This window comes from Gigantopelta aegis, chromosome 15 (genome assembly GCF_016097555.1).
Source record: "Gigantopelta aegis isolate Gae_Host chromosome 15, Gae_host_genome, whole genome shotgun sequence".
Lineage (NCBI taxonomy): Eukaryota > Metazoa > Mollusca > Gastropoda > Neomphalida > Peltospiridae > Gigantopelta > Gigantopelta aegis.
Genome location: NC_054713.1, coordinates 7,878,424 through 7,891,793, shown reverse-complemented (window position 1 = coordinate 7,891,793; position 13,370 = coordinate 7,878,424). Strand labels below are relative to the sequence as shown.

Sequence of the window (13,370 nt, the reverse complement as noted above, 5' to 3'; positions counted from 1 at the left end):
TTTAACGATTGTAATTACATAGCAAACACATTTTTCTGTATACAATATTAGTGGCTGTATACTAAACGTGTTTCTGATCGTTCTAGTATTTGTACTAGGTTAATTTTCATTTTATTTATATTTAAAAAAAATATTCGTACGTACGAAATTATTTAAGAAAAAATTCAGTTTGGGCTACTTACCAGAAACGCATTGAATATACAGACACTGATATTCTAAACAAGAAAATATATTTAATATGTAAGTTTAATCGTAGAAATATTTTATTAGTCGGAAACATATTACAATGCAGCAAACTCAGGAATGTCCATTTAAGTGTCTTGAGCGCAGCGCTATGCATTCTAGAAAGTTCGCAGAAAATTAATAAATTAAATGTAAATAAATGTAGAAAAAGTACACATAAAATAAACTAGTAAAATATTCATAATAACTAAACAAAAAATATAAATAAATTAATATAAACGAACAAATGAATTAATTAACTCATTTATTGACTGATAGATGAAAAGAAAGAAAGAAAGAAAGAAAGAAAGAGTCAGAAAGAAAAAGTCTGACTGCATAATATTTGCGGGTTTCATAGCCATTAATACTGAATTTAGTCTTCTTGGTATAGTGGCTTATTGTCTCATAATTTATAAACTGAAGCATTTGTGATGAGTTAAGACTGTCGGTCTGTCTGTCGGTCTGTCTGCCTGCGTTACGTCGCCCTAAGGTCAGTAGCATCTTAAACCGTAGACTGTCAACGTCGTGGGTTAGATAAGATAATAGGTGTTTCTAGTGAGGTCACACTTGTGTGTGTAATTTATGGGACAACTGTCCTTCGCTGACGTCAACATTATTTATGGTTTCCGTTTTGTGGTTTATGGGTTCAAAAGAGATTTATGTGTTTGCTGCATTGTAAGTGTGAAGTTTGTGTTAACGTGCGCGAGCACACACGCACACACACACAAATGGTTTTATAGTGTTGTTTGTTAAAGTTTCTGACTCCGGTTCTACATGAAATTGCATTTCCAGGTTATTTTATGAATGAATGAATAATGAAGGAATGAATGAACGAACGAACGAACGAACGAACGAATGAATGAATAAACGAACTAACGAACGAATGCAGGGGCGGATCCAGGATTTCGTAATGAGGGGGTCCCAAATTTATTAAAAGGGCACCATTAAGTTTGCCGAAGATAAACGACCTGAGCTCTCGAAGGGAGTGACATCTGTAGGAGGATCTGGGGGCATGCTTTTTTAAATATAGATGCTCAGAGGCAAGTTGTCAAGGCAATTTACTGGTTTGCTAGTTGTTCTGTTTGGAAAATCATTTTTTTAAATGTGTGACTTTTATATATAATATGGTTTAACGGGAATGCTGAAAGCAAACATCAGCCAAGAAACAACATGTGTATTGTTGTTAGTCACGCTGTACGGAGGGGTGAACAATGTAGACAAGTTGCATGCGTGTTGGAAATTTCATTGCAAAAATGTCAATCACCGAGTTGATAGCCACGTCTTTGTGAATATACATGAGTGCAAGTCCATATAATCGACCCTCTATCATAGTTGTACGCACAACTTGTTAATGGAATGACACAGAGTAAACGTATCAAACAATGAATATTTAGATATATCATCACATCTGTTCCTTTCAAAGTGGCCGAAGCAGAATGGGGTTTGTCTGATTGTGGAACTCTCGACCAGTTAGTCCACGAGCCAGAGGGGTCGGTCGGTACTAACTTCATCTACCATTAGTTTTGCAATGTACATCTTAATAAATATTTTATAATGTTTTCATTTAGTTATTCAGTTGACAATTCCTTTGAAATACTGCTTTTGAGGGTTAGCATGAGGATCTTTACACAGAAACACTTCCAAGAAAACTTTATATATATATATTAATATTAATTAAATGTCACTATAAGCTTCTGCTGCAATAAGATCCTTCAAAAAGAATATTTGAGATGCTGAGACAAAACTTTGTCAAATTTCTACTGAAAAATAAAACTGTGAATTCTATTTTGTAACGTTACAAAAACATGTTATATGAGACCCTAATCCTCAAAGCATTTCAATATTGGTAACCTATCTAAAGTCTCCAGTCCATTAACTCCCCATCATCCACGTTTTGTATTCCTAATGCCCTGACAAATATTTTATAATGCTTTTAATATAGTCACCGTTTAGAAATTCTGTAAAAATATAACGGGTAGATGCACAGAGAAAGATGTGAGTCCTGCAATGCTATCATAAATTTTCTTTCTCTAGGGATGTAGACCTTGACAAAAATCACTATGAGCATTCATCCCCCCAGGTGATACCAATTAGTCAAATGTTGGGTCTTGGGTTATGGACTAAGTGTCTTTCCCATAAATATAGTTCAACATCAATGACTGATGCATCAGATGGGTTGGGTAAATCTTCTCTGTGGTATTCAATTAAAGGTTTGGTCAATTCCACTAATCCTTGCCTCGTGACAGATATTAGGTGAAGAGACTTTAACTGCAGGTCACTGAAACGTTCCGATAACTGTTGTATGATGTGACCTAGATACGGTATAGTGAGGTTTCTTCTGTAATATTCCTCTGGGTCCAGGGCAGGCGCATTGCAGCGATGTTGTTGTACATAACAGCTTCTCGGAACCGATGGACCGGCAGAAATGCTATTAGCCAATTTAACAGCTTGGTTGTACCAATGTTTGTTGAATTTGTTGACGCACACTTTGAAGTGTGTTCTGAACGGAAATAATACGTTGGTAGCCTTTCACGATGTCAGCCGATCTGCCCTGAAGACAGACGGTTAAGATTCGTATGCATGACATGCAGGACCTTGTCACAATGAGTGTCATGATGAATTCGAATTGTGTCATTGCAAAAGAATAACAACCAGCTTCATCGATGGTGTCACGATTCCAGTCCTTCGGTGAAGTTCTCATCTCGTCTACGCAAGTAATAATAGCCGGGTATAGTTCTGTCATTACTTCAAATGCGTCATGACTTTCAATACATCGAGTTCGGCAAATTTCGGCACCTGTGTGGCATGTCTTTAATTTTCAAGCGTGAAAAAGTGTATCCGAATGAGTAACTGTTATCGAGCAACTGTTATCGGCAATTGCCGAAAATCAGCGAACGTGAAAATACGGCTTACGACATAAAGCGATGTGTCCAGATATGGAAAATGACCCTTTACTTTGATTGGTGGATTATGAATAGTAATCCTTAAAAAGTCATTTTAAAAAAGAACATCAAAGGACGTGGGGACGGTACGGAAATTTGAGACACACACACACACACACACACACACACACACCGATCCGCCAATGATCTTTGTTTAGTGGATGATGAATTAAAGAAATAAGCAATTTAAAAAGGGCATATTAAATGATAAGGGTGGGTCACGGGACCCCTGTGACTCCTCTGGATCTGCCAATGGAACGAATTAACGAAAGAATGATAGAATGAATGAATGAATGAATGAATGAATGAATGAATGAATGAATGAAAGAAAGAATAAATGAATGGATGAGTATAGTAGTAGTAGTAGTAGTAGTAGTAGTAGTAGTAGTAGTAGTAGTAGTAGTAGCAGCAGCAGCAGCTGTTGTTATGGTGGTGTTGTTGTTGTTGTTGTTGTCGTTTAATGTAATTTGTTTTTTATATTGAATTTTTATCATTCTTCTGTGGTCATGACCTGATTATATTTACAAAACAATAACGTCAGGTGAAATGATCGTAACAGGCAGTGCACTAAATCGTGTTGAAATTAAACAGGAGTTTGACAGGATAGACGCTTTGTAACTGATGACATTCTAAATGTATTTGACATCAAGTAATCGCCGTTTCGTTTCAGTTGGGTATAGGAACGGATAGATAGATAGATAGATAGATAGATAGATAGACAGGTAGATAAAGATCTATACAGATATGTAGATAGATAGATGGATGGATGGATGGATGGATGGATGGAAGGAAGGAAGGAAGGAAGGAAGGAAGGAAGGAAGGAAGGAAAGATAGAAGATAGATAGATAGATAGATAGATAGACAAACAGACAGACAGACAGACAGACAGACAGGCATATAGATAGACAGGTAGATAAAGATCTATAGACAGATAGACAAATAGGTAGGTAGGTAGATGGGCAGTTTTACGGTCGGTGGGTCGGTGGATGGATGGATGGATGTGATGGATGGATGGATATGTGGATGGATGGATTGGTGGGTGGATGGATGGATGGATGGATGGACGGATGGATGGATGGGTGGGTGCGCGAGTTTCGGGTGGATAGACAGACACACACAGGCACACAGACAGATAGACAGACAGACATTATTTATGTTTTGAAACCTACGAAATTGCAATATTGAGAGGTATACAATGTATTGTGTTATGTTTGTTGATTTAAGGATTGTGTTAAGTATGTTTCGTATTTGTGTATTTGGTAGGGGTTTTCACCTTGAACTCTCTTGGTGAAAATCTAAAGGTTTTACATAGGAGATTTAAATGTATGAAAACTAAGTTATGTTTAAAGTATTTCCTTTAAATACCGACACAAAGGGTTCTGTCTTTTCATCAGGACCCCCCGCCCCCCTCCATCACATAATGTTTATCAGTTCCAGTTCCAATATATCTCTGTTAATAACTTAAATAAATGATTTTGCTTTTTTATATATTTTTTAATTATTTGGGGTTTTTAGTTATGGGGCTACCAGTTTTTACTGAGGGCTACTAGATTGTATAACCTGGTAGCCTGGTGGGCTACTACTGAAAAACATTGAGGTCAAGGCCTGACAAGTCATCTGTAGATCAAAATTGTGTTTAAAAAAATGGTATGATTCGACACATGCATCACCAAATAAATAAAAATGTATTTTGCTAAAATGTCAGGAGTGTAACATTTTCGCATGACATAGCAACTGAAAGTATATTTTCTGGTGATTGTTATGTGGAAATATTGCACAATACAATGATACTGGTGATAACATCTCTTCACATTTGTTACAAAATAAATGGATATACTGAATTCTTAAGATCGACAGCAGATCCTCAAATACCTTTCTCAAATGCTATGAAAAGCGGTATAGATAGATAGATAGATAGATATAGATATAGATATAGATAGATAGATAGATAGATAGATAGATAGATAGATAGATAGATAGATAGATAGGTAGGTAGGTAGGTAGGTAGGTAGATAGATAGATAGATATTGAGAATTTATATCATTGTTCTTAAACGAAGTGATGTTTTTCCAAAAAGCAAACTAATTGTTGATGGGGTGTTTTTTTTGTTTTTTTAAAGCAACATATATTTCAAATCTAAATACATGTGCTTATAATGTTTGTGTATACATTTCTGCATGTTGGATGCACCAGCTGTCCACAAATGTCTGGAGTAAATATACACCATTTGTTTGGGTATTATGTCTAATTGTACTGTCTGTTCCTTTATGTGTTCCACAATGTCAATGGATCATGGTACTCTGAGGTGAAGGGTTATCATCAAAAAGATCCCATGTATTGACATTTTCAGCACCATTGTTTAAAGGTTTTTTTTAACGGCACCACTCAGCACCATCGTAGTCCATATTTAGAAAATCTTTAGATAGACAAGTCGTAAATATTGTATTACGAGATCCAGATGGCCATTTCATGCAAACAATAGCAAATAAGTCCATTTAACATTTCCTAGAAACGACCTAATTTTAGTCTTGTTGGTACATGAAGATTAAGACTATTACTTGTTCAGGGCTTCTAATTATATACTAGTGTCTGACTAAAGATATATCATGTTATAAACAAACCACAAAACAATTGGGTGTAAGAAATTTAACTGTGGTCTTTTTTTAATGTTGGCAATTTTGACATGGTTCAAATATGTTAAATTTTTATCGGTATATTGTTTTTTTTAAATTATTATTTTAGTTTTAAAATCAGAAACATAGCTTATGTTGTGAAATACAATGGACGTTTTCTAGTAGATATAAAATGTTAAACTTTTGGAGAATTCATTCAGTGTTAAATCCTTGTTGGATTTTCTGGATTCGTATATCTTCATAATTGCTGCACTTGTTCATCTTATATTGTGGTACATATGAAATTATATGCCTGGTGTGCTTTTGAACCACTTTTAAAAAGTGTAATCTCAAACAAGTGGAAGATGTCCATATTTTAGTATGTCCATATTATGGTTTAAGCAGGAAACATTTCACATCAGAACATTTTATTGTAAATCCTTCAAGAGAACATTTTTATTTATTGATTTCCAAAAATATGAAATGTATTAAAAGAATAGCCTTGGTTTGTAAAGACAAATCTGTCAGTTTAAACTGAATATGTATTGTAATTTGTACATAAGTAGCGCTCGATTAATTTGTTTTAAAAGTAGTTATCGCGGCCATGTGGCCTCAATAACCGAATAAATATCGTCTTGAATTTTCAACTCTTGTTTCACACAAAAGACACCTTTTTTCCACTGAGAATATAAATATAAAGAGAATACTACATGAGTGGTGCTTAGATACCATATATATTACATCGACATTTTGTTAACGAGTTGTAAGATAAATGGCATCTAACGAACGCCTATGGCAGGCCTCACGCGAGGTCAAAATCATAGAGCGAAGTCTCTTCTCTCTCAAACTTTAGAGAGGGCGAAGTTTTTAACAACAGAGAGACTTGAATTTTTAATCCAGAAAATAAATTACGCGTCGCTCCACCGTCAGTTTCTTAATTATACCACAGTATGGTAGTATTCTCTTTACTGCATATCCTCAAAAACCAGGTTTAATATTAATTTATACGTATTTTCCCATTAAACCTATTTACAACCATTGTGCTTGCAATAACTTATGCCTCATAGTCCAGTCTGTTTCAGGTTAACGTATACGTCACGGTGAAATCAATTTCAATCGTGTGAGGGTTTTTCCACTGGACGGCATGGCCGTTGCCACATGATCATTACTTAGGAGCAGCCAGCCATATGACTTTAAATTGTTATCAAACGTATATGTATTATTAGAGTGTAATATCCTAAATAACGAATGATGTTGTAAGTCTTTAAAAACACGTATGTGTGTTATTAGAGTGTAATATCCTAAATAACGAATGGTGTTGTATGTCTTTAAATCTATAAAACACGTATGTCTGTTATTAGAGTGTAATATCCTAAATAACGAATGGTGTTGTATGTCTTTAAATCTATAAAACACGTATGTCTGTTATTAGAGTGTAATATCCTAAATAACGAATGGTGTTGTATGTCTTTAAATCTATAAAATACGTATGTGTGTTATTAGAGTGTAATATCCTAAATAACGAATGGTGTTGTATGTCTTTAAATCTATAAAATACGTATGTGTGTTATTAGAGTGTAATATCCTAAATAACGAATGGTGTTGTATGTCTTTAAATCTATAAAATACGTATGTGTGTTATTAGAGTGTAATATCCTAAATAACGAATGGTGTTGTATGTCTTTAAATCTATAAAACACGTATGTCTGTTATTAGAGTGTAATATCCTAAACAACGAATGGTGTTGTATGTCTTTAAATCTATAAAATACGTATGTGTGTTATTAGAGTGTAATATCCTAAATAACGAAAGGTGTTGTATGTCTTTAAATCAATAAAACACGTATGTGTGTTATTAGAGTGTAATATCCTAAATAACGAATGGTGTTGTATGTCTTTAAATCTAGAAAACACACATGTGTGTGTTATTGGTGTGTGCTGTCATAAATAACGAATGGCGTGAAGAAAAAAAAAGGATTTAGCTTTTTACCTTCGATGGGCCATCCTCGTGTGACAGCCTGTTTGTACGACCTGGTCACCAGTTCAAACGGGGCGGTATTTACTGCATATATGCTTTTTCTGCTGCTTAGGTACTCGCATGCGCCTAGCCTACCATATCCGGAGACATTTAGTACCAACCACGACCATGTCACTACCACAGCAACTCCCAGAAACAGCATCGTACACAACGTCCTAGCATGCACCACTGTTCCAAACACTCGTCTCCCTACGTCGCTCGCTAAACACCACCCTAGAGGGCGACGTCAGCTGTTATATTATATTTTGTGACGTGATCACGTGACCGCCGGAGCTGCATAATATGACGTGACATGGGGATTAAATATTAATGGCGTCCCTCGATTCTAAAAATATTACTCCAGTACCTGTTTATTTATGGATTTTTTCTCTCCTTTTTTCCCCCTTTCTCTTTGATTATAAATAAACACAGGCTTTTGACAGGGTGGTGATAACATAATTACGTGTTTATGTGTGATTGTTAGTTTACATGATCAAGGAGGGTGTTTTTGTTGTTGGTGGTGGTTTTTTGTTTAGGTGGGGGTGCATTTCGAGGTTGTTTTTCCTTTTTGGGGGCGTGGTTATTTTTGGTATGCTTTTGTAAAAATTTATAAAGGTTTTGTTTGTTTTGTTGGGGGATTTTGTTGTTGTTGGTTTTGTAGGGCTTTTGAGGGTTGAGTTGGGGTGGTTTCATTCGTTTCTCACTGCCACCCATCCGCATAACATGGTAGAATACGAATACGTGTACATATATATATATAGACTCTTCAAAAGAAGAAACGCAAAACCACATTGTCGTAACATTTGGAGAATTGATTTAATTATTGAATGGTGAGTCCGATAATTACCAAATGTTGCAGGATTGTTCACAATTCACTCTAGTCCATTGTGAGTAAGTGATAGGACACACCACCAAGGTCAAGGTCATCTGGAGTCAATACCGGGTGTGGCCTCCGCGTGTGTTGACAACTGCCTGGCACCGCCTGCCCATTGAAGCAACCAGAGTACGGATGACGTCCCGGGGGATGGTGGCCCACTCGGCCTGCAAGGCTGCTGCCAGCTCGGGCAGGGTCTGGGGCTGTGGTTGTCGCTGTCGGAGGCGTCGGTCCAACTCGTCCCATAGATGCTCAATTGGGTTCAAATCCGGTGATATCGATGGCCAAGGAAGGACATTAATGTGTTGTTCTGTAGGAAAGCCGTTGTGAGACGTGCTGTGTGAGGCCTGGCGTTGTCATGTTGGAACACTGCGTTGGCGTTGGCCATAACTGGAACGATGTGTGGCCGGAGGATCTGGTCAATGTAGCCCTGTGCATTCAGGTTGCCCTGCACGTGGACCAGGTCAGTTCTGCCAGTGTGTGAGATGGCTGCCCACACCATGACACTACCCCCGCCGAATCTGTCCACTTCCTGCACGCAGTTTGCCGCATAACGTTCACCACGACGCCTATACACGCGACATCTTCCATCATGACGTCGGAGCAGAAATCGGGACTCGTCACTGAACCACACCTGTCTCCATCGCAGTTGAGGCCATTGTCGATGAATCTGGCACCACTGCAGTCGGAGTCGACGGTGTTGTGGTGTTAAGATGACACCTCGAACTGGACGTCTGGCACGAATTCCTACCTCACGTAGGCGGTTCCGTACGGTCTGGTCGGATATCCTGCGCAAACCTGGTATTGCTGCGGCTGTGGAGGTGGCAGTAGTCAATCGTTCCCGAAGGTGGCGTACCCGGATGTAGCGGTCCTGCCCGGGGGTAGTGACCCGTGGTCGACCGGATCTAGGGAGGTCACGTGTTGATCCATGTTGCTGGTAACGGTCCCACAGTCTGGAGATGGTGCTTGGGCACACATGGAATACCCTGGCAACGGCCGTTCTGGATTCGCCTGCGTCTAGTCGGCCGATGGCATTGTTTCTCTGCGGTTCACTGAGACGTGGCATGTCCTGGATTGTCAACTGTCGGCCAGATACAGAGGCCAGGCAAGCGAACACCCTGCACTTTTATACTGTCGGTGTTCATGTTGCACGTGCAGACAACGCACGTGCAGTGGTGACATGGTTTGCACGTGGCTGCGTTTTTGCGAATATTCACATTTTGGAACTTTATTGTACAGTAGCTGCGTTTTATCGAATGTAACCGTGGGAATGTGTTTGGGACATGCAATGACCTTATATTCACAAAGCATGAACCGGTAGGAAACATAAAATCGGAGTTATAACCCATTTGTACCCTTTTGCGTTTCTTTTTTTGAAGAGTATATATATATATATATATATATATATATATATATATATATTATAGGATTGTTTGTTTAACTTCAGCTCTACACAAGTACAGATATTTGGTGTGTCGGTGGGCCCATTGGGCGATTTCTCGTTCCAGCCAGTGCACTACGAATGGCATATGAAAGGCCGTGGTATATGCTATCCTGTCTGTGGGATGGTGCATATAAAAGACCCCTTGCTGCTAATGAAAAAAATGTAGCGGGTTTCCTCTCTAAGACTATATGTCAAAATTACCAAATGTTTGACATCCAATAGATTAATAAATCGACGTGCTCTAGTGGTGTCGTTATACAAAACAAAGGATTAATAAATCGATGTGCTCTAGTGGTGTCGTTAAAAAACCCAAAGTATTAGGTGTCTAACATTCGGTTACGTTTGACAGTTCGTCTATTGTGAAAGAAAAAGAAATGAAAGGACTATTTCTTTGAAAGTATTTTGCCTTCAAAACCAAGGTGTTAATCGATGTGCTCTAGCGGTGTCGTTAAACAAAACCAAGGTATTAATCGATATGCTCTAGCGGTGTCGTTAAACAAAGCCAAGGTATTAATCGATGTGCTCTAGCGGTGTCGTTAGACAAAACCAAGGTATTAATCGATGTGCTCTAGCGGTGTCGTTAGACAAAACCAAGGTATTAATCGATGTGCTCTAGCGGTGTCGTTAAACAAAACCAAGGTATTAATCGATGTGCTCTAGCGGTGTCGTTAGACAAAACCAAGGTATTAATCGATGTGCTCTAGCGGTGTCGTTAGACAAAACCAAGGTATTAATCGATGTGCTCTAGCGGTGTCGTTAAACAAAACCAAGGTATTAATCGATGTGCTCTAGCGGTGTCGTTAAACAAAACGCACTTAAACTTTTCAAAACCAAGATCTTTTTTTCGAGAAAATTAATCTATTATAATTTATGTTTAATCTACTCGCCAGTAATACATAAAAAAAGATTAACATTTAAAAGTGTGTAATATGAGCTGGACCATATATAACGATTACGAATCTGCTATTGGCATATTCGATATCGTATCTCTTCACAAGACGGATTCCAAAAGTTGTTATGATAGTATGGTCCGCGTATAAGTGTACGAGACAGGGGCAGGGGGACGGGGAACAGCCCCTCTAGTGCTGGAGCAACAAATCTCTAATTGTTGAGGAAAAAAATAAGACAGTTATTCGGGCAAAATGTGCTAACCTGAGACCTTTTTGCCATGTACTTCCACCATTCTGCCTTCAAAATTAGTTGTAATCCATATAAAAATGTTGTTATTCGGGCATTTTCGTTTAATTCGGGCAAACGTCAGTCTGTCCCCCTACAAAAATGGGTGCCCGTACGCCTATGGGTCCATGTGTACAGTCATGACTCACTCCCTTGGTGCATTAGAAAACAATGTAGCGGGTTTCCTCTGATGACTGCGTATCAGAATTACCAAACGTTTGACATCCAACAGTGTCTAGGGTGTATACTACCAAATCAAATCCCATAGACGACAATAGTAACATATGTGACTAAACCTCTTACCTGCAGCGTATCAATCGACATAAACACCACGGATATAAATACTACCATCCCTCACACTTAAAGTGAATCAGAAAAAACTGGGGATCAAGCTGCTCGTTTCTGAGATAACGGGTAGCGTCTATGACTACCCTAGTTCCGCACAAAATTCGAGTACTTTTTTTTACAGGTACCCCATACATCTTTCAAGCACAAGGCTACTTGACACATTGGTACTAGATGAAATAAAATTGCTTTTCTTTTTACCCAGATGAATCTATTATTTTTTACAACCAACACACTCACATTTATAACCAATCACAGGACTTGTGGTGTTCACTTCTCTATCAAAAGTTGGGTGCACCTCGAACTTTGACCCAACCGGAAGTTATTTGGTTTAGTACTACCTATAGTGGTATCGTTAAATAAAACAAAACAAACACTGTCGGGTGCTTTGCTTTCACATAGGAGCTATCCTGGCCACAAGATGACCACACACCACAATTATATACTCTATATGTTTCTATATAGCTTTAGCGGCTATATCACTTTTACTAATATCAGTAGGCCCATGGATTTGATTTATGAACCTTTGCCTGCCTGGGGACAACATACCATGAAAAGGACAACCCCATGTTGTCCAGCTCTTTCTTCCAGGATATTGGTTTAAGCAAACAGACCCACTAAACCTGGCCGGTGTACACCAATTTTACACAAAAAGTGTTACGTTTGCATGGGCTGGAATTACCACAAAAAAAGTCTTCAGTGTCAACAAGTTACACATGTTTGAAAAACTACATGCTCTCCCTTGTCAACTTCAGTGTGATGGTTACCACTTCAAAGCTGTTTGCCATGAAATAATCACAGTCAAACAGCAGGTCAATTGTCAGGGTCGTAGGGCCCAGAAGAAAATCCGGGAAAAATTATAGAAACTTAAAGAAAATTCTCTTCTTAACCGTTTAAGGAGTGTTAGACTATTAATTACTCAGTTGCCCACCACCCCAACCCCCAAACAAAATATCCTAGCTACGGCCCTAATTGCCCGAATATATTTCCGGATTTTCAACCAAATGGGAAGAACTGTGGCCATATATGGCTCGAGCTTTGTCTGTAGGACTGTCCTGTTTGGTGCGGGCCAGGAGGCTGTAAAAAGATCTTAGGTTCCTGCATTGTCGCATGCCAAATAGATATAGCTTGAAAAAATGTGATCGGATATGGTTATATGTTATTCGCCTTCAAAATTATTTGTTTTATAAATGTCAAAAATGTCAACCCAGTTCTTAAGGGCTCAATGGGTAAGGCCACTACACCGTCTTCTCTCTCAGTAGCCACTAACCAACTAACAATTAACCCACTGTCCTGGACAAACAGTCCAGATAGCTGAGGTGTGTTCCCAGAACAGCGTGCTTGAACCTTAATTGGATATAAGCACGAAAATAGGTTTTAAAAAATGCCAAATGACCATACACACACAACAGACAGAGAGAGAGAGAGAGAGAGAGAGAGAGAGAGAGAGAGAGAGAGAGAGAGAGAGAGAGAGAGAGACGCAAACACACACACAAACAGACCTCCATTTTTTATTAACTAGTGTAAATTTATACATGCCTGTTTGTCTGTCTGTGTGTCTGTCTGTCAATCTGTGTTTATTTAAATGTATATTGACTCTAGTGTATACGTAATTTACCTGTTTATATTTAACATTTTCTTTATTTCACCATTGTATCCGTGTTTATGTGTATGTATGTATGTACATAATATATTTATATTAAATATTTTCTTTGTTTTATCCTTGAAATACATTTTCG

General features: G+C 38.1%; 1 protein-coding gene across 1 annotated transcript in view; it reads right to left on the bottom strand.

The window, feature by feature from the left end:
• The window catches only part of LOC121390748, a 61,205-nt gene that overhangs the window by 46,560 nt on the left and 1,275 nt on the right, over positions 1-13,370 (bottom strand). The window lies entirely within an intron of this gene.